The sequence below is a fragment of the Nilaparvata lugens genome, unplaced genomic scaffold (genome assembly GCF_014356525.2).
Source record: "Nilaparvata lugens isolate BPH unplaced genomic scaffold, ASM1435652v1 scaffold4110, whole genome shotgun sequence".
Lineage (NCBI taxonomy): Eukaryota > Metazoa > Arthropoda > Insecta > Hemiptera > Delphacidae > Nilaparvata > Nilaparvata lugens.
In genome coordinates this window covers 5,060-27,671 of record NW_024090539.1, presented here as the reverse complement: position 1 = coordinate 27,671, position 22,612 = coordinate 5,060, and the positions used below count along the sequence as shown (strand labels likewise).

General features: G+C 37.5%; 1 pseudogene; it reads left to right on the top strand.

The window, feature by feature from the left end:
* Positions 1-741: 741 nt before the first annotated feature.
* Positions 742-13,665, top strand: LOC120355668 (annotated as a pseudogene).
* Positions 13,666-22,612: the final 8,947 nt, after the last annotated feature.

The following is a 22,612-nucleotide window of genomic DNA, read 5'->3' as shown; positions in this document are numbered from 1 at the left end:
AAAATACAGACTAAAGACATGTTGATTACATAAAGCATATGAGCTATGATTATTTACAAAGTAGTGATACAATAGATTGATTATTTATTCTTTATTGATTCATACAATAAGTACATCATCAAAATGATAGGGAGAGAAAACATAAGGTAGCCTTGTGCTATTCTATTCCTCTCCCGATTTCTATTACAGTGATTTCCTATTCACATTTCCACATCTTTCCCCTTGCAAATTTTCTCACACTGTCTCTCTCTTATTCTCCCTGACTCGTTCTGGATTTTGTCATAATTCTCTCTTCTTCATCGTCTCCTCTTCAACTATCCTTTTCCTCTTCTTCTTCTTCTTCTTCTTCTTCTTCTTGTTCTTCTTCTTCTTCTTCTTTTCTTCTCTTCTTCTTCTTCTTCTCGTTCTTCTTCTTCTTCTTCTTCTTCTTCTTCTTCTTCTTCTTCTTCTTCTTCTTCTTCTTCTTCTTCTTCTTTTCTTCTTTTCTTCTTCTTCTTTTCTTCTTCTTCTTCTTCTTCTTCTTCTTCTTCTTCTTCTTTTCTTCTTCTTCTTTTCTTCTTTTCTTCTTCTTCTTCTTTTCTTCTCTTCTTCTTCTTCTTCTCTTCTTCTTCTTCTTCTTGTTCTTCTTCTTCCTCTTCTTCTTCTTTTCTTCTTCTTCTTCTTCTCTTCTTCTTCTTCTTCTTCTTCTTCTTTTCTTCTTCTTCTCTTCTTCTCCTGTCTTCTTCTTCTTCTTCTTCTTCTCTTCTTCTTCTTCTTCTTCTTCTTCTTCTATTTCATTCGTTTTAGATAAGATTACACATATTGTAACAATACTTACTTCATACTTATCTAACAGTAATAATTGTTTCTAAAGAAGTCCTCTTTGATTTGTAGATTCAAAATGGCGGCGGGCAGTGTAGACCTGACCGAAGAGGACGCAGCCGACCTGCAGTTTCCCAAGGAGTTTGAGAACGCAGAGACGCTGCTCAGCTGATCAGTGAGGTTCATATGCTGATTGCACACCGCAAGCAACAGAACGAGAGTGCAGAGGAGGAGCAGGGCTTCTCTAATGTCTTCCAGAAGACTGACACCTATACGGAACGATTTCGCAAGTTCAAAAATAAGGTACCAACATTTGTGGTTTGTCTTTTAAATTGTTTCCTTGATCAATTCATAATAATAGAACTCACTAGACTCAGAAAGATGTTGGCGTCAACTTCCAAATACCTCATTAATGAAAAAGAGTTTTTACAGCTTTCTTTCTGCAAAGGCTTACTATAGAGTGAACGATTTCTGTAATACCACTTATAAATTAGGCACATTGTTGACCGAACGAAGTGAGGTCTAAGATTCAAATCGACGGTTTGGCATTACTCTTAATGTTTAAATATTTATATATTTATATGTTGCGCATTTACGGCGAAACGCGGTAATAGATTTTCATGAAATTTGACAGGTATGTTCCTTTTTGAATTGCGCGTCGACGTATATACAAGGTTTTTGGAAATTTTGCATTTCAAGGGTTAATATTCCCAGGAATAGCTCTGATTGAAGTAGCAGTGCCCAATCAATTTTTCCGCGATAATACATTTCAATCTTCGACTTGGTGCCAACCTAAGAAAGTCAACTCAACTTAATGCCATCCTGACAAAATTATTAATTTAGTTACCAGAACAACTGTTTCGAAGAGGTACTCTCTCTAGATTATAATTCCATATCAACATATAGTATGGACATTTCAATATTCTAATTTTAAGATATTGGAATAAGAAGAATATAAATGCTAAAAGAACTTTTAACCCTTAAAAACCACCCTTAGAGTTAAAATATCGCCAAAAGATTCTTAGTGCGCCTCTAAAGGGCCAACTGAACATACCTACCAAATTTGAACGTCTTTGGTCCGGTAGATTTTTAGTTCTGCGAGTGAGTGAGTGAGTCAGTCAGTCAGTCAATCAGTCAGTCAGTGAGTGAGTGCCATTTCGCTTTTATATATATTTTTATTATATATATATAGATAAATCAGCTGACAAGTGATTACACAGATGTGTGGAGAAGCCAGTCTATTACTACCAGTCTATTTGTATAAGGTCTAGAGTTTCAAAGACATTAAGAGGTATGCATCTTTAAGCTGGGTTTACACCAAAGCTATCAACAAAATGGTTATAACTTAATCCTTATAGATTCTTTTAGATTGAACGGAAGTTGACAAACACATATGTTCATCATGTGTATGATAAGTTATGTTCAATCTAATATAATCTAAAAGGATTGAGTTATTAACATTTTTTTAATAAATTTGGTCTAATCGCAACTTTAAGGTCTTTGGTTTCAATATTTTGTTTTGCAGTCATGGTATTATTATGCGTGCCCATCAGTATCAATATTCTTACATTCGAAAAAACTAATTTAATAGGTGAATAAAAATAAACAAATAAACTAAATAATGCTGGAGAAATTATAATATTTTTGATTCTAAAAAATTAATTTTCATCAGATAGAAAGATCATCACGGAACTGGATTACTTATATCATATGGAATACAAATTCAAACGTGAATTGATGTAAGGGTTCTTCCATTAGCTTATGTTAAACCCATTTCTATGGCGATGTTCAACTGTTATCTATCTTGACACATAAGGCGTTTCTTTAGACTAGTTTGCACGACAGGTCAGGAATCTCTGCGATTGGGTGATTGGGATGGAGTGTCGAGACCTGTCATGCCGTCTGAAAAAACGCCTCGTATGTTTCGAACCTGAGATGCGATGACTAAGATTCTATAGTGAGGTCCACGTTATAATGACAGTATTTGATCAAACTTGGTTTTGCTATCCTTGTCTATCATTCGACAAAGCCGGTGGTACTATCCTTTTCTAGGTCCACAACGATGACAATTATGTTTTTGACAGTGTAGAAATATAATTAATTAATGCAGAGAATCGGCAACGCTATTCTTCTAACTTTATCCACTGCCATTATAAGGTGGACCACACTATAGCTGCTCTACGGCTGTATTAGGGCATAGCCACACGAGCGTATTTACAGAATAAGATGCTCTCAGATTCGTTGATTGGGTTGACGTATCGAGGCACGTCGAAAACACCTCGGCCCTTGAGGTGCATCTCCTTAGCAATGACTGCGATCCTAGTCGCTTGATGGCTGTATTAGGGCCATCCACATGAGGCGTCTTTTCAGTCGGTACGGCAGGACAAGAAGCTCCCCGATTGGCTAGACAGCAAGCTCATTAGATACGCTAACTCAATCAGCCAATCGGAGAGCTTCCTGTCCTTTCAAGCCAACTGAGGGCTTGGCCCTTGAAGGCTGTAGTCTATTACTGTTTAGTCTATAAGTATATCGATATAGAATCTACAGCAAACAATAGGAGCCGTGTGGTTAGAATCGTAGATTCGTCGCTAAGGAATTGCTGTTTTAGTAGCTTGGTAAATAATTTATAAATTAGTAAACCTATAAACTGGACTGCAATGTCTTCCAGAAGTACGACACCTACACGACAAGGTATTATAAGGGGGCGCGACAGTCGAGGCCTGTACAAAAATTGTCGCCTAACGCAGGCGACATTTGAGGCCTCTTTTTCAGGAGTCCTCTACGGTCGCTGGTCTCGAATGTCGCAGGTCTCTACCGTCGCTGGCCTCGACTGGCTTAGGACTCTTCTATCGTTTGCCTCGTCTGGCCTCGACCCGTAATATCATAGATAAGAAGATATCATAAGAAGATATCCCATGGTATAGGGCGTTTATGTTCCAAATTTCACTGTTAACTGAAACCGATAGTACTAGTAGTTCTTTCTCGTTAAGCTATATGAAGCTGGTAGTCTCATAATGTGCCGTTCAATACACTCTCACCCCGACAATACAGTAATAATAGACAGTTGTTGACAGTAATCGGCATGAGTTAACAAAAAAAGTATTGAAATTTGACATAGGTCCCATGGGTCCTATGCCATGGGATATCTTCTTATCATTTCTCTATGGTAATATTGTCTGGATAGTAAGTTAGTTCTTATCGAATCTCCTTTGAGCTGTCCGTCCTCCTTCTTGTCGATATTTTTCATAGCAGAAGTTTCCAGTGTAATTGATTTATTTATGTTTTTGTTCAATAATTAGTATGTATTCTAATTTAGTTGGTATTTATTATCAGTATTTAAATCATGCTCTACTCTCACTGGCACTACTCGAATTGCGAAGCAATTCAATTCTGTTTTTGATAGCTGTTTTCACACGTAACGATTGTCGGCCGACATTTACTACCTTCATTACACCCAGATTGGCCGTTTTCAGACATACCGATTTCTTGACGGCACGGCACGACAATACAAAAAGCTCTCTGGTTGACTGATCGTCGATACGCTTACCCAATCACCCAATTTGAGAGCTTTCTGTCCTGTCGTGCCCTGCCGTCAAAAAATCGGTAAGGCTCAACTTACACTTGAGCGACTCAGGTCGAGAAGAGACTCGACTCTAGTCGAGAGCAATGTGTTTGCAAATGGTGACGTCGAGGAGACTAGAATCGACTGGTCAAAGATCAAGAAATTTATTGGCCATAAAACAACATAACAAAATGTAAACAATAGGCTTTGTCAATAATATGTAAAATATCACAAGGTAAGCTATATCAAACAATCAAATTTACACATACACATTAAAATATTCCAGGTACTCATTTACAGAATAGAAAGCTTCAGACTTGAGCCATTTATCAACAGCAATACAAAACGTTTTCAATGGTAACTGCTTAACATTATCTGGTAGAAGATTAAACATGCGAATTTGTAGATACTTTTCAGAGTTTTAGTCAATCTAACTGTAGGTCTAGTTATATCATCCTTATGTCTAGTGTAATGTGAATGTACAGAGATATTTTTATTAAAATTGGACAGATTTTTCTTAACAGAGATTAAATTATAATAGATATACAAACAAGGCAAGGTCATAGTGTCCCTGGTCTGAGTGTCACCATTTGGAAACACATGCTCTCGATTAGAGTCGAGTCTCTTCTCGACCTGAGTCGCGTAAGTGTGAGTTGAGCCCAAGTGTGAAAGCGGTCATTATCCTCCGATTGACTAATTCTCACAGGGTGTCCACAGGACGGGAAGACCGGGAATTATACGGATCTCAACTGATTCGCAGTTTATCGGAGGACATTCTTGGTGTCGTGACGATTAAAGTCGAGTGCTTAGCTTTAGGGACAAACTAATTCCGCTAGATCGCTCCAGCTGTACTATTCAGTTGCTGCCCGAGCATAGCAGGCGTGAAACCGTGCTTTAAAGTTACACATACCAGCGGTTATTATTCGGTCTATAAAAGAAGTTTAAGCATCAACTTTATTTATCAAGAACAGCGCTACAAGTTACTATGAATTTGAAGTCTATAGAACGAACATTGAATGTGAAAAAGGAGTTTAAAATGCATAAAAATTTATTTCCTTCAGATTTTCAAAAACAAAGTTGACGTAATTTTTGATATATGGAAGAGGAGACTTGCATACTTTTCTCAAATTTTTCTTACCAGTAGTTTTTGAAGGCTATGTGTACCATCTGCCTCAAAAAAGTGACTTTTGAAGCCCTATTGTTAGCTAACAGAAGCTGATAAAAATATTTCAATTGCATAGATTATGTCCTAAGAACCTCTCCAATAGATTAGAAAAAGAAAAAAGATTTTTTTTTTAGAAAAAAAATATATTTAATGCATAACCTTAATGTCGGCCGACTATCAGTTATTTGAAAACGGCTATCTTCACACTTGTCGATTGTCGGCTGACATTCAGAATTTTCCTCTGATTTGTCAATTCTCACCGACAGCTGACTCTTAGCCAATTGGAGGACAGTAAATTCTGAGTGTCGGCCGACAAACGGTGAGTGTGAAAACGGCCATACTTACTCACTCGGCGACGCAGCTTGTGTTTGGTTACGCTCAGACTATAGTGAGGTCCAGGTTATAATGACATTCACATTGGTTTTGCTATCCTTGTCTATCATTCGACAAAGCAGATAGCGCTATCCTTTTCTACCCCAAGAAATGATTGACTCAAGTATGTTGGAAAAATAGAAACATCTTCTAAACCATACAGTTATAATATTGAAATCCGTGATCAACGGCTGATCCATGACTTATTCCGCTTTTCTTATTGGTTACTGTGGCATTAGTTAATGGGTTTTTTTATAGTGAGTTTGACGTTGTAAAGTTAGCACCTGACTAACATTGGCTTGCTATAATCCTTGTCTGTCATTAGGCAAAGCAAATAGCTGTAATTCTGCACGGTTGCCAGATCATTTATAGGTTATGAAGAGATTTAATCAACTACCAGAATATTGAATCTCAATTCATGAAAATGTATGTGATGAACATAGTATATCTGATCATTTTTAACATCAATCAAATATCTACTAAGGCTAAGCGCACACCAGTAAGTCAAGACAAGACATTGTCAGACACGTTCAGTCACAATACTTCACATAGTTTCTTATGACGCAACTCACACTGATTAGTCATTGCAATTAGACATGTCTTCATAAGCAACTGTGTGAATTATTGTGACTAAACGTGTCTTGTCTTGTCTTGATTAACCGGTGTACGCTGAGCCTTAGGCTAGGTACACACCAGTTAGTCAAGACAAGTCATTATCAGACACGTTCAGTCACATAACTTCACATAGTTGCTTATGAAGACATGTCTAATTGCAATGACTAATCAGTGTGAGTTGCGTCATGAATAACAATGTGAAGTATTGTGACTAAACGTGTCTAGTCTTGTCTTGACTAACTGGTGTACACCGAGCCTTAAGGAGGCGGTGGGAAAATAAAATTGGCAACCATGTCCTATCATTTTCGCTGACTTTATAACATGAATCTCAATTTAGATGCCTTCATTCAATCACGGCTAGATAGACAGGTTTTCTCACGTGAATTTTAAATGAGAGTCATCACAGTTTTTTATAAACTAGTAGTTCTGTGAACAGTAGACCTCGCGCAGTTGTAAACCACAGCCTCCTCTTATACTGTCCGTCAGAGTATATCCTGTCTTTATGTCGTGTCGGCGAGATATCGATGTGAAAACGGCTGTTGGAATTGGTGTATCTAAAATGCTAACATCAAAAGCTAATCTCCTTCAAGACATACTTGAGGCAACAGGACAGCCCGAGTTCAAAGCAGAGAAAAGTCGAGGGACAAAACAATACTATGCTATTTTAGTTATTAATTGCATGCGTTATTGCATACAATCAATAATTCATTTAATAGTGCATAAAAATTTTATTCAATAGGGGTATTCACAATGTTGTTTTAGCCAGCTAAAGTGCTATTTGATAACTCTGGATTGTGAACGCCCCATCTAAAACCATCTGCTATTAGCTAACTGCAGTAGCGATCCAAGCGGATAATTTGTCTAACTCAAAGTTTATTATATCTCAAAAGTAAGATTATAAACATATGACTGCCGTTTTAACAGAGATTGCTACAGTTAGTGGACTCCAACGTGCGCTATCTGCTACTCGTCTGTTAATTTCTTTCTAACGTACTACTATAGCATTGAGTTAACACAGACTTAGCAAATAGCAGGAGTTAGCGAATAGCTCGACTTAGCCAGCTAACTCCTACATTGTGAATACCCCTATTGAGGCATGCAATTAATAGTCCACATAGCAGCTGATTTTTTACCAAGTTACATTGAGATATTAATCGCATGCGTCATGGCATGCAATTTATAATCCACTCGACAGCTGATTTATGATGATTTATGATTCGATAGTCTGATTTTCACTCTAATATTGGCGTATGAAGGAGGCTCCTTTTTCCTTTTATATTATCCTTGAAATGCAAAATTTCTGAAAACCTTGTATATAAGTCGACGCGCAATTTAAAAAGGAACATACCTGTCAAATTTCATGAAAATCTATTGCTGCGTTTCGCTGTAAATGCGCAACATATAAACATAAAGAGAGATGCAAAACCGTCGACTTGAATCTTAAGGTGCGTACAGATATACGCGCCGCGAACATGAGCAATTCACTTTTAGAATAAGAATAAGAATAAGAATTCTTTATTGCCGTTGAACAAAATTAATCGCAATAGGCAGTGTCAATATGCAGTAAAGCTTTAGAATACAAACATACACATAAAAAGTCATATTCAAATATACTTAATAATAAATATAAGTCAGGAAACATTACAATACAATACTATCAAAATATTTAAAAATTCAATAAAATATTATAAAAAAGCAGGCTATTGTAATTATTATTATTTTTGTATGGTACTTGATAAACACCTGGAAAACCACACTGTTACTGATTATACACTAACATTTACTACATTTCAAAGCACCAAACATCATCATGATTTTAAATATTCGTCGACCGAATAGTAACCATTCTGTTTTAAAATCAAACTAACTGCATTTTTAAATCTATTAACAGGCAGGGTTTTAACATTTACTGGCAACTTATTAAACAAAGCGAATTGTAAAAACATGTGACTTTTCAAACTCTTGGTCAGTCTTATTTTAGGGGTAACAATGTTTTCTTTATTCCTTGTATTATAGGTATGGTAATCACTGTGTCTGGGAAAGTTCTGTAATCTTTTTTTCACATGCATAACATTATATAGAATATATAAAGATGGCAAGGTCAGAATACCATGTTTAATGAAGTGTGGCTTACATGATTCTCTCTGGGGAAGGTCTAGGATAGCCCTAATAGCTTTTTTTTGCCATATGAAGACTCTCTTGTGTGTTGTCGAGTTCCCCCACATTCTAACACCATAAGCCAAATGAGAGTGAAAAAGACCATAATATGTCATCATTACTGTATCAGAGCTTACAGAATTTTTCAGTCGCCTCAGAAGATATACTACTCTGGCTAAGCGTTTACATAGACCATCAACATGCTCCTCCCAATTGAGTTTAGCATCCAAGATTATACCCAAAAGTTTCACTGGTTTCAAAACTTCTTTGTCAAGACCTGCTGAGTGTCCCAATTGAAATATTATTTTCTCCGTTTTCTCTTCATTTATCTTAAGCTTATTGGTTGAATACCATGTTTTAGCTTGTACCAAAGATCCATCAAGCTTCTTATTGATATTTTCTATGCTCACATCTGACTGAATTAAGGTGGTGTCATCAGCATACATCACGGAAAGACCCGATACATTGAAGCTAAAATCGTTTACAAATACCAAAAAGAGAAACGGTCCAAGTACCGATCCTTGTGGAACACCAGCATATATATTCAAGAAATTGGAACATTTACCATCTATGATAACCCTTTGCTTCCTACCCTGAAGATAACTTCTTAGGAGACTTAGCTCCTTGCCTACAATACCATAATATTCAAGTTTTTTACATAATATCTCATGCGAAACCAAATCAAAGGCCTTGCTCAGGTCTATTAGACTGGATCCTACCATACATTTCTCCTCAAAGCATTGCAAGATTAGGTCCACAATTTTTTCAACCGCATCAATTGTGGAGTGATTAGGTCGGAAACCATACTGGTAGGGATACAATAAGCTGTTATTCATGAAATATTCATATAATTGTATAAGCAGGCAAAATTCTATAATTTTACTGATAATAGGTATGAGAGAAATCGGTCTGTAGTTCGAAGGGTCATTATGATCTCCTTTCTTTAGAACAGGTGTGACTTTGGACAACTTCAGACAATCAGGGAAGCATCCCATGACAATAATCAGGTTTATAATAAACGTGAGGGGAAGCAGAATAACGTCAGTTATCTCTTTAATTAAATAATTAGAAATTCCATAGAAATCTTCACTACGGGAGTTACTCATTCTATTCACAATTGCTTTAACAGAAATCATATCCACTGTCTTCAATTTAAAGTTATATTTCGATTTAGGAGCTTTGATCAAAAATTCTAAAAATGATGCTTCACTTTGTTCCTGAACCTCATTTTGCATTGTATTCGATATATTAGAAAAATGCTCATTCAAAACGTCAGGAGGGATTGTAATTGGCTTCTTGAAGGTTTCAGTATAAGTTTCTTTTTTTACAATCGACCATGCAGCTTTACATTTATTGTTTGCTTTTTCGATAAATTTACTATTATTTATTATTTTGGCTTCTATCAACTTTTTTCGGTAAAGCTTTCTTACATTCTTATAAATTTTTCTATCATCTTCATTTAAAGTATTTTTAAATTTACTGTAGGATGTCAACAGTAAAATGTGTAATTTTCCAAGTTCAGGTGTGTACCAGTTTGTCACAGATTTTTTCTTGCTTCTACTTTCGAATGACAATCTAGGACAGCTGCTATTCAAACACTCCACTACAATACTTAAAAGAGCTTCAGCTGCCTCATTTACATTATTATTGGATTTGTAAACTTTTTTCCAACAAACATTCACAAGAGACTGTTTCAAATTATCCAACTTTTTCTCCGAAAATAACCTGATAGAAATTGTTTTTCCAGGGCTTTCATCAATTTCATTGCACTTATTTGGAGATGATAGCTTATTTTCTAGATTAAAAGATACACAAACACCCGCATGGTCCGATATCAAACCCTGTTCTAATTGAGAGACTTGAACGTATGCAGCAGAAACATTACTAATTACATTATCCAGACATGATTTGAACCTAGTTGGAGAAGAGTTTGCACAATATAAATCGAATGATCTCAACAAATTCAAGAAATGTTGAGTACTAGGTTCTAGGGTTTTTATTATATCAACATTGAAATCGCCTGCCAGTATTAGGTATTTGAAGCCTTTAATCCTATTGGTAACAAATGTTAATAGCCGCTCTAAATTAGTGATAAACTCTTCAAAATTAGAGCTTGGAGTACGATAAAGACTTATTACTAGGGCATTCCATTTGTTAAGCCTAATAGCTGACGCCTCACAACTAGTCTCACAACAATAAGATGATATGTCAATGTGTTTAAAATCTAGCCCTTCTCTAACTAAGATCGAAGAACCCCCATAAGGAGAACGTCGACAATAGAAGCTAGCCAAAACAAAATTTTGAGGAACATAGAAGCAAATTTCCTCCTCTCTTAGCCAGTGCTCACTCAGGCAGATTACCTCAACTTCCCTTTTATTTATAATAGCCTCCAGTTCAAAAAGCTTCATTCTTAAGGATTGAATATTCAGTGACCATACTATTAAATTTCTCTGAAGGTCCTGTTTTTTGCATTTAGAAATTGGTAGATCGCGAAAGATTTCAACAGGACCAACAATTAGTTTTCCGAGTAGCATTCTCCATACCCTAGTTCAATTACTCTTCTATTATCAACTGAACACTTCATTAATTTGTCAATCTTATCAGCCAGTGCCATCTTCCCTTTCCTATTTAGGTGAAGGCCATGCCTGGTAAACATATCTCTTTGCAGGTCTGAGATATCAATAACCCTCACATTACTAAATTTCCCACACAATTTTTTTATTTTACCATTTATTTTTCTAATTTCAACATTAACACAAGACCAGTCAGGCAGGTCATGTCTGACTGGAATTGTAGATACTAAAACATTAGTGAATACCAACAACTGCAGAACAGTGAGCAGACCTCTCAAAAATTTGGCAGACTGGTTGCAATATACATCATTGGCCCCTCCCATTAGCACAACATGGTCATCACTGGTCATATCAGCACTATCACTTTCAACATTACGGGCAATCGGGCTTAATTTTGCACCCGGCATAATAAACCCACTGACTGAATTAGATTTGCCTGAATCCACACTGTTGAGATAGTGAACCAGGTCACGACCGTGACTGTCACTGAAAATTTTAATCTTATTTTTGTTCCGCTTACCAAGATCAGTATTTGTTAATTTCTTCTCAACAGAACTATTTTTAGTTTTAGAAGTTCTTACCTGTCTAGAAACTGAGAAATTATTATGAATGTCATTACAAATTTGTGCCGTACCCTGAACAGTATTTTCTGAATTTCTACATTCTAGTAATCCTAACGACTTGCTAGACATTGTTTTTGGTTTCAGTATCTGACATAAATTACAAAGAATCCTCCATCTATAATTGGCCGCATTAAAATTAGAATCAAAAGAGAGACCCTCTGTTAAATTAGTTATACTGTTTTTTTCACGAAACTTGAACACTTCCTCAAGGAAAAACAGGGCGAATACTCCACAATCATAGTTGTTGTTCTGGCGAGGACAAGGTATATAAGCCAACCTATCTGAATCAAAAATCGAACTTACTCTCCCTATCAGAGCCTCCGCATATTTATCATTGAGTTCACCCATTGAGTCCAGCTTAAAAAACACCTTACCAATTTTATCAAACAGCACAATGCTCCAATGTGAACCACACCAACCATCCCTAGTACTGGAAGGCTGATTATCATTCACCACAAAAGCAATTATATCATTTTTATAGACAATTTCCTTAAGGAAGGACAAATCTGCGTTTTTATCATTAATTATCATGCTAGTTATCGCTGGTAGAACAACATAATTTTTACCTGAAAAAGAATCAATCAAATAGTTACAATAACAGTCCATATCCGTATCAGTCAGAAGTTCATTTTTAAGAAAATGACTAATCCGATCCATAAGTGTAGCCTCACGAGAAGACGTCTCCTCACTCTCAACTCCCGCAGCCCGCACTCGCGATTCACTCGCCGACACCTCCATCAGTCGAAAGTCGAGCTCCATCGAACGATTGATCGCCGCACTCCATTGCTCCTCGAGAACTTTTATCCTATCTCTCAACTGTAGATTCTCAAGCTCCAAGGCAGATTCATGGGTTGTTTGAGACTTATCACAAATATTAGAATCATTGAAATTGATCTCTTTGCCAACATTAGACGGAGATAATAGCAGCGACTCCTCGTCGGTTTCAATAGATGATATAGCCAGACTATCATGTGTATGCGACCCATTAATTTCTCGAATAATAGATGCACTGCTATTTGTCTTTATCGATACAGAACAGTTTTTGACAAGGCAACGCCAGGTAATATCACCTTTACTTGTGCAAGATCCTTTTCTAAATTTAACATTATTATATAAAATAGCAGGGTTGCCCTTTGACGTTTTGCTCTTTTCTATTGTCGATTTCATATTAATCTTACTCGATTTCACATTCATTGACTGTTTATTTGTTTCAATCGTATAGAGCTAATTCGCATACAAGGAAAAACAATAGAATTTTGATTATGCTTATCAAAAGAGTCAAAGGAAGAGTGAGTCAAAGGAGATTAACAGCGCCAAGAGGGCCTTCAAGGCAGGAAACAATTTGGAAGCCCGTGGAAGGAAAGAGTTGGAAAAGACCAAGGATAGTAGCAGACAATCACACGCAAAGATAAGCAAAATTGAAATTCTTTTCCGATTAAGTAAATTAATACGAAGAGAAAGTGACCCGGTGCGTATATTTAAGTATTGGCGCGGCCGGTTTACCGTAGTTATCGTTGGCGTAGGTCAGTTCAGATTAGCTGTTTCGGAATCAAAAGTTACTAACATTCCGTTGTCAAAATAACCAAAAACTCCGGCTACCAAGTATACAATTTACGCCAGTCTATATCTATAGATAGAAACAGAAAGGCCGCTCATCAAATTACCAGCCAGATAAGAGCAAAAGCCTAGTCTCTAGCAAAAACAAGCAGTATTCTCAGTCGCTTGTCAATCAATCTATCACTCTCTCCCTCCTTAATCAGTATACACAAGCACAGACAATCAGAACAGAACACTGCCGAAAACAGTTTGTCACAGTTTAAAAATGAGGTTAGAAACCCTCAATCGCGAATAAAGTGGATATCACAAGTCTTTACTTACAGTTCACAGGGTCCAAGTGTGATTATAATATTGAACGGCACTATTTGGTTAGTATGATAAAATCTAAAACACTTAATTATTCACTTTAACTGGTAAAATCTCTAATAAATGAAGAGCTACTCATAATGTCAACTTCCCTGTACCTGCGCATGCGCAGTCTCTTCTAATCAGTTGATGCCAAGCTTTTTATATCGGTATCTGACCGTTTCTGTGATCAACTTACCTTATTATAGTATTTGGCACCGGCTCCACGGGCAGTATTCTCTATTCTTATTACCTATTGTAATAGGTAATATTAATAGAGAGAATTTTTCTAAGATGTCAGCTCATGAATCTTATATAGATAAATAGATAAATAGATAGATAGATAGATAGATAGGCTGCCTTTATTTTAACCCGGAGGGCGAAGTTAGGGCGCAGCCGGCCCTCTCTCCCACTTAACCCTCCTATACAATTCTAATGCATCTACATCAAAACATAATGAAATAATCTCTTAAATATAATAATAAGTAATATGATAGAAAAAAAATATATATATATGTATATAATATAAATCAATAATTGAAAAAAAAAACAAAAACAATTTCATTCAATTTAGTAGAATATATTTTAGACTGAAAGAAAATAAAAAAAAAAGTTAGAAAATAGAGTTATAGGAATTTTTTTTAATTTTTAAGCAAGAAACAAGAAAATTTCACGCAAACACACACCTTCCACACAAGCAAACACACCACGCATACACACCTCCTCATCCTATGCCCCGATCGCCCTCCCTCAGCCACGCCAAGACCTCCGCGCCGAACAGTGTCCGCCTCTCCACACTCCTCAAAGATGCGGGTAAGCTATTCCACAGTCTGCAAGCGGTCACACAGAACGACCTATTATATGTCACAGTGCGATGGATGGGAATGCTCAACAGGCTCGCACCATGCCTCGTATCTCTTCTGTTGATTCCTGCGAGGAATTGAAATTTCTGACTCAAGTAGAGAGGAGACCCAGTTGCCAGAACCTTGTGGAGGAGCATCAGCACATGATAAATTCTGCTGTCTCGAAGCTTCAAAATACCCATCTGAGTGATGTAAGGGCTTATGTGGACGTCCCTTTCAAGACCAAAGACGAATCTCACGCAGTAGTTCTGAGCCCTTTGCAGTCTTTCAGAAAGAGTCATTGTCATGTCCTGTATGACCACATCTCCATAATGGAAATGCGGAAATATCAAGGTCTTCACAAGCATTATCCTCTCCCGTAAGGGGATAACAGCTCCAATTCTCTTCAGTGAGTGAATGCCTGCAAAGACCCTGTTGCAAGTCTTTGTCACTTGTTCAGTCCAATCTAGATGTCTGTTAAATGTAAGTCCTAAGTTTGTAATGTTTTCACTATAATCCAGTCTATGAGAGTTAATTTCAATGAAAGGTCCATGGTTAAAGTCAAGTTGGTTCAAAAGTCTTCTATTACCTATAACGATTGTTTTGGATTTTGATTCATTAATTTTCAATCCATGTTGTGCTGTCCAGAGTGAGACAGCAGTCAGGTCCTCATTCATAAGAGTAACTGCTTCACCAAAGTTATCAGTCTTGAAATGTCTATAAATCTGTAGGTCGTCTGCATAAAGATGATATCTGGAGTGTCTGAGTCGGTCAGTTACGTCATTTACATACAAACTAAACAGTAGTGGTCCCAAAACTGAACCCTGAGGTACCCCCCTGTTGACCACCCTCCATCGAGACGTGCTGTCCAATCGAACACACTGCTGTCTGTCAAGAAGGTATGACCTCACCCATGCCACACTACTCTCAGAAAAACCATAATTTTTCAGTTTTTTCAGAAGCAGCGGGTGATAGATACAATCGAATGCCTTGCTCAAGTCAATCAACACCATCAGTGTAGACTGTCTCCTATCCATAGCCATTCGAATGTCATCTGAGACACAGAGCAAAGCTGATGTGGTGCTGTGTCCTCCTCGGAATCCAGACTGATGTTCGCTGATGATTCCTTTCCGAGTAATATAGCCACTTATTTGCTTATGAGCAAGCCTCTCCTGACCCTTAGACAAGACAGACAGTATGCCGACCGGCCGATAATCAGAAGGAGAAGTGGGATCAGGAACTTTGTTGAATGGAATGATCATGGAAAATTTGAATGCAGATGGGAAGCTGGAGGTCATAAATGAAGTATTGTATAAATGTGTGATAAACGGAGAAATGAGAGGCAGAATTAGTTTGATGAATCTCACTGGAAGTGCATCGGCGCCGACAGCATTACTCTTAATATCACAGATTGATCTAATGACATCCATCTGCGTTACTGCTGCCAAGTGAAACTCATCATCACACCGTAACACCTCATAATTATTGGAATACTCGTAGGCCAAATCCAAACTCACCGGAACCTGAGAGAAGTGACAGTTCAATTCTTCAACAGTATGTCTGACCACCAACTTGGACTTATCCTTGCCTGCCCCGAGAGACTTTAAAGCGCGCCATTTGGAAGCCATTGATCTATTAGAGTTTAACAAATTTTTGAAATATTGACTTTTGGAATTTCTAATTAACTGTTTACATCTATTTCTTTTTGCTTTGTATTCGTCAAAAGTATTTGTATTCTGAGTTCGTCTGGCCAGTGTACATAGTCTATCTCGTTCTTTCATTAATTGTTTAATATCCTGAGTAATCCATGGAGCTGGTGTCCTGGTGACACGTCTTTTCCTTAAGGGAACATATTTATTGAAGACATATTGTAGATTATTGACTATTATTAAAAGGATGTTATTGATATTATTAGTGTAGTAAATTCCTTCCCAGGGCATGTGAATTGTCTCTTGGAATAATGCTGTACTATCTATATTTTTGTAGTCATAATACTTGATTATTTTTGGCTTCATTTTGGGGGGCTTAATGGTGTACACGCAATATATTAGATCATGTCCAGAAAGTCCGGGAGCTGGGATCTGTCCATGAGTTCTTACCAATTTGGGATTAGAGACTACTATTAGATCAAGGAGGGTATGGGATGTAGCCGTATGGTGGGTGGCCTCCAGAGGGAGCAGAGTCAGGTTGCATGAGTCAAATATTGTCGTCAGTTGTGTTCTGTCAAAAGTAGCCGGTCCTAACAAGTCTGTGTTGAAGTCTCCCATAACAATAACATGGTTATAATTGGCCATACACTGCGTAAGACCCTCTTCAAACTCGTCCATAAAGCCTATGTGAGGCGGTCTATAACAGACAGCTAACAAAATTTTCTGTCTTGAAACAGTTATTTCTAAGAACAATATTCTGGCTTATTAGCTCTAGATGTATCAGATTTGAACTTCGAGACTGGCTTCAATTCGCTTCTAACATATGCCGCCACCCCTCCTCCACCCTTATGCAATCGGTCGTTCCTAACAAGAGTGTAACCATCCAAATCAACTCCTCGTGACGACACAAATGGCTTCAACCATGTTTCACACACCAGGACCACATCGCACTGATTCGACTCGAAAATACACCTGAATTCGTCAATGTGACCACCAACAGACTGTGCATTAACATGAGCTATCTTAAGGAAACCAGAATAGGGCTGTAGTTTATTTTGAAGCAAACATTTAGTGTCCGACGCGGCATATCGGTCATCTACAGCACTCATAGCTGTTCTTTAACGAGAGCTGTAGTCCACAACCGCATCTGAGTGAGAGCAATCGCAAGCTATAAGTAACGAGAGGCAGTTTAACTTTCACATTCATACTTTCAATCATACATGCACATCCAAACATACTTACAAAAAAAAAAAAAAATATTAAATAATGAGTGAGCAAAACTATTACAAGCCTATAACTTCAGCCCCTGTTTGATAAAATTTAATAACAAACAAACAAAATCACAAATAACAACAATCGGGTTTAGATACTAATCTACCTGGCTAGGTATTTATTATCTGAAGGTGATATGGGAAAAACAACTAACTTTATTGGCAGAATGAGATAAGCAACACTACGGCAGATAAGTAGGCTGATTGCAGTTACTGTCTTTCAATAAGAGTACGAATGAAAATACAGATTGATTCCAATCGTACCAAATGAGTTAGACGAATAACTATCCCTAGAAGAAATGCACAAAAAATGTAATGCAGGTCAACAGCTCTCATAAATATCTAGCATAAAATCTCGTACATCTCATAATCTCTCCCACACAAATCTCTCTCACTCATTCACAAACATGACTGTAAAATCTGACAAAGCATTTATTGGAACGGTTCCACTTGTTACTCGTTCCGCTACTACGACTTCATGTCATCATTTTGTCCGTCCCGCTGACCAGTGACGTCACAGTCGGTTCTAAGACACTACTTTAGTCAAGTTGGTTTTCTATACTTTATTCGTACTTTTTCGTCGGATTATTTGCCGTTGCAATTTTAATATTTATACTATTCGATTTTTTGGAATTTAATCTTGTCTTTAGGCATCTTACTTTCTACATATTTGCCACTTTTTCACCAAACGTTTGTAGACGTTTCACATATGTGGCTGTCATTTCCGCCTTCCCCTTTTTGTTACTAGCGCCTTTAGCTTGTTTTTTGTCTTTCAATGGAGGATAGTCGGTGTGTGCATCCTGCGCCCGGTCTTCAGCTTCAGGCTTCACCTCGTGAAACTCAAACTTTCAAGTTCATCATCTCTACCGTTTGGAAATCAATCCAAAAATTCCACAACTTGAAGATCGGATTATTCATTTGGAATTCTACTTGCTCCTGCCTACATTTCCACTGGGGGATTCACCTGCTGTGGTAGACGGTTCCATGCTTGTCATCGCATGGCCAGATCACTTCATCGCTTGCTGATGTCCTGTTCCTGTGGGTATTGCGGAGTCATTGCCTGTCTGCCTGGCCGCATCTCCTCTTCAAAATTTTATTCAGGTTATGTAAATCGTTCTATTCAATTTTCATTTACGTATGTGTCATAATTGATTTATTAATGTCTATCTTGACATTCAATTCACTGAGACCACTGACGCCTACTAATTGTTTTATTAATGTCTATCTTGACATTCAATTCACTAAGGCCACCGACGCCTACTAATTCATTGTATTTAACAGCTACCCTTGGCTTCACAAGTGATTTTCTGAGGCCACTGACGCCTATATAATTGTATTCAATAGTAGCAACTATTCATTGGATTTGACAGCTACCTTTGGCTTTACAAGTGATTTTCTGAGGCCACTGTCGCCTATTAATCGTTCTAATTGATGTCTGTCTTGACACTCAATTCATTGAAGGCCCATGTCGCCTATATTTAACCTGGATAATCTTCACATTGTATTTATTAGCTACCCTTAGCTCTTAAGTGATATTTTAAGGCCAGTGACGCCTATTAATTGTTTGGTCGAAGTCTATCTTGACATTCAAATCACTGAAGGCCTATGCCGCATATATTTTTATGTATGTTACTTGTTGAGCATTTTTTACAGCTTATTGTCATTTTTTAATCATTAATACTGAACCTTACAGCAATAACTTTCATTATAGCACTCAATTTATATTCATTTCAGGTATCATTAATACTACCTTTTCGATTATTGTCAGGCTTCAATGGTCATTAATGTCATTGACCTAATTTCATTTAAATTTTGTATTTCTCTAATGTTTTTTCACATGTTGTAATTTTCCCAAGATATTTAACTTAATCTACTTACAATTGTTTTTGTATGTGGCCATCTGCCTATTATTATCTTATTATTATTAAATCTTATCTTGTTGATTCATTTAGTCTTTTATTGGCGTACTTACCACACTTCAAGCTATCAGTATTTTTATGCACAGAATTCAAAGATTTATTTGTAGGTATTTATAACATCTATCATTCACAGTCCACTGCCCTGCCCTTGGATTCTGTCAATGACTCAGACGCACCTTTCATACCAATCATTAATGCAAATTCTCATCATTGTGAAAAAATAAATAAAAAATAAATGTTTTTATGCCATATGCGTATGATATTTTGAAGTATACGAAGAAAAACAATATCAGAAAATAAATAAGACGAAAATTATCCTACAATTATAAAGAAAAATAAAATGAGTTTAACCTACATGATCATTGTCCATCAATCACCAAATTATTCAGAGCACTTCAACGCTATGCTTATAATTATTTATTGTTTTAGTGTGCTTATACTATGTCAGTTAAGTCCATCAAGTATCTGCTCCCATCCGCCAGACATGACATTACCATTCTCCCTCCAGATCACGCGTCCATCAACGGTCCATACATTTCGCACTCCAACTCTCCTGGCTACGCTGCGATAGAAGTCGTTTCGTCTCTGTGTCAGGTCCTCGCGTATCGTCAATCCCGTCCCTTTCAATTTGCGCCGATCGTTCAGGACAGCTCTTTTCGTCTGGTAACTGATGAATTTCACGAGTACTACTCTCGGTCGTGGTTGTTGTTGATTATCAGTCACCATACGTCGGCCAACGCGATGACATCTGTCGATTGACGCAACGTCTATCTCCTTATTGAGCCTGGTGCGGAAGAAGCCCGTAACAATGTCTGAAACGTTTTCACCTCTCTCCTCTGGCAACCCAAAAATTCGCACGCTATTTCTTCGTTGATACTGCTCCAACTCGTCAACTTGTACTGCAGACAATTTTTTCATATTGTCCACTTGAGCGGTTAATGTGGCAATCTTCTTCTCTGCCTCCGCAAACCTGGTTTCGAATTTAACACTAATAGCTGCCGTCACTGATTCCTCCAGCCTGGCAGAAAACTTTTCAAACAATCGTTCAACAATATTGTCGAGGTGATTGTCCTCCGCAAGAAATTCAGATATTGTGTCGCGAATCAGCTGTTTTCCGCAAGCCGGCCCCTCACTGGTGGATGATGAGGAGGAGCGGGGTCGAGGAGCTCCGGCCGGGCTGTTGTTGCCTTGAGCCTTATCTTTGCCGGTTAGCTGCTTGCTACGCGTTCCTTGAGAAATCATGTCGAACAACAAAAATATATTCACGTATTCCACAAAAACTATTGTACGAATCAATTCGAAACTTCGTGATCACAATCAACTTCACCACTATTAACTCTATGCCAAATATCAATCCTGCAAGTCGCAAAGTACCCGAGTTATTTTCGAATAAACAGGAGCTGAAAAACAGTACGTCAGGCCGTTCTCATTCTTATCTCTCACTCCAGATAGTGATATGTTAGGGATTCAATGTGATCACACCCTTAGTCTGTACGCAGCTCTACATTCAGACATTTCAAAACTTCGAAAAATATTAAGTTAACTGAACAATCAGTATTCTACTGACTGTTTCGGCAGGAATTTTACTGCTTGGTTTAGTTTTATCATAGAGAAACAATAGCATAAGTAGATATCCCATGGTATAGGGCTTTTATGTCGCAACTTTTACTGTTATCCCAAGCCGATAGTCCATGTATTTCTTTCCCGTGACGCTTTATGACGCTGGTAGTCTCTCATAATTATTGTGCCGTTCATACACTCTTACCCGGTCAAAACAGTAAAAATCGACAGTAATCGGCTTGAGATAACAGTAAAAGTTGCGACATAAACGCCCTATACCATGGGATATCTACTTACGCTATTGTTTCTCTTTGGTTTTATTTCGTCGAAATGCACTACATAATCAAGCAATGCTTGGTAGTGTAAAGGTGCGTACAGATTTACGTGTGCTAACACGAGCAATTCACTTTTCATCAGCTGATTATATATGTATCTGTAGAGAAACGTTAAGATACATATATAAAACGCTTGGTGTCAGCTGATTAGAAGTGAATTGCTCGTGTTCGCGGCGGGTATAGCCTATCTGTACGCACCTTAGGGTAACCGTCCACTGGGACCGTATTCAACCGATTCGTTCGGCCGTTGGATCGGACGAATCTGCCGGCCTTTAATTCGGTCAAATATGGTCTTCCATTGGAACCGTTCACGTCAGTCTAGTTCAGTAGTCGGCTGAACTATTGAATTAACTACTATCATAGCCACCAAAATTTTTCATTAACAATGATTGTATTGAGATTTTGAAAATTGAATAAACAAATATCCACTAAATTAGTCATTCATTATCAAGCAATCATTGTTCACAGATTCCTTTGAACATCACGACGATGATATCTTTTGTCTCGCATATCCCACAATGGAATATGCTCTTGAACCAAACTTATCAACTTTTCATTGTCCATAGTTAAAACTTTAATAAACTGAACAAGTTCAAAAAACAAAAACAGACAAGACTTTGAAACAATTTTGAGGTTAGGATGAAGCTGTCTCAGCTCGACTTTGGCCGGATAGAGCCGGAAAATCCCATTCAATTCGGATCGAAAACTTGATCGGCCGGAGACGGCCGTGCACGGACGTATGTACCTGTTGCAATGGACGAACATCTATAGCTTTCTTTGTTTTGGGATCGTTCGGACGAAAACGGTTCTAGTGGACGGCCCACTTAAAGGTGCGTACAGATTTACGCGCCGCGAACACGAGCAATTCACTTTTCAGCATTTAATTATATCTGTATTTGTACAGAAACGGTAAAAGATACAGATATAAAAAGCTTGGCATCAGCTGATTGAAAGTAAATTGCTCGTGTTCGCGGCGAGTAAATCTGTACGCACCTTATGTATTCAAAATGTTCCAAATTTCGTGAAAATCGTTAGAGCCGTTTTCGAGATCCGTTGGACATAAATAACCATAAATAAAATATAGATAACCAAATATAAAAATACAGAAATTTCTCGCTTAATATAATAGGATTGTATTGAAGACTGTTTTGGGCTTAAAATAATGCCTGTAGTCTTCCTGGTTTTGTAATGAATAAATAGACAAGGATAGCAACACCAATATTAATCAAGTACTTTAAAACGTGGACCTCACTATAGACCAGGGTT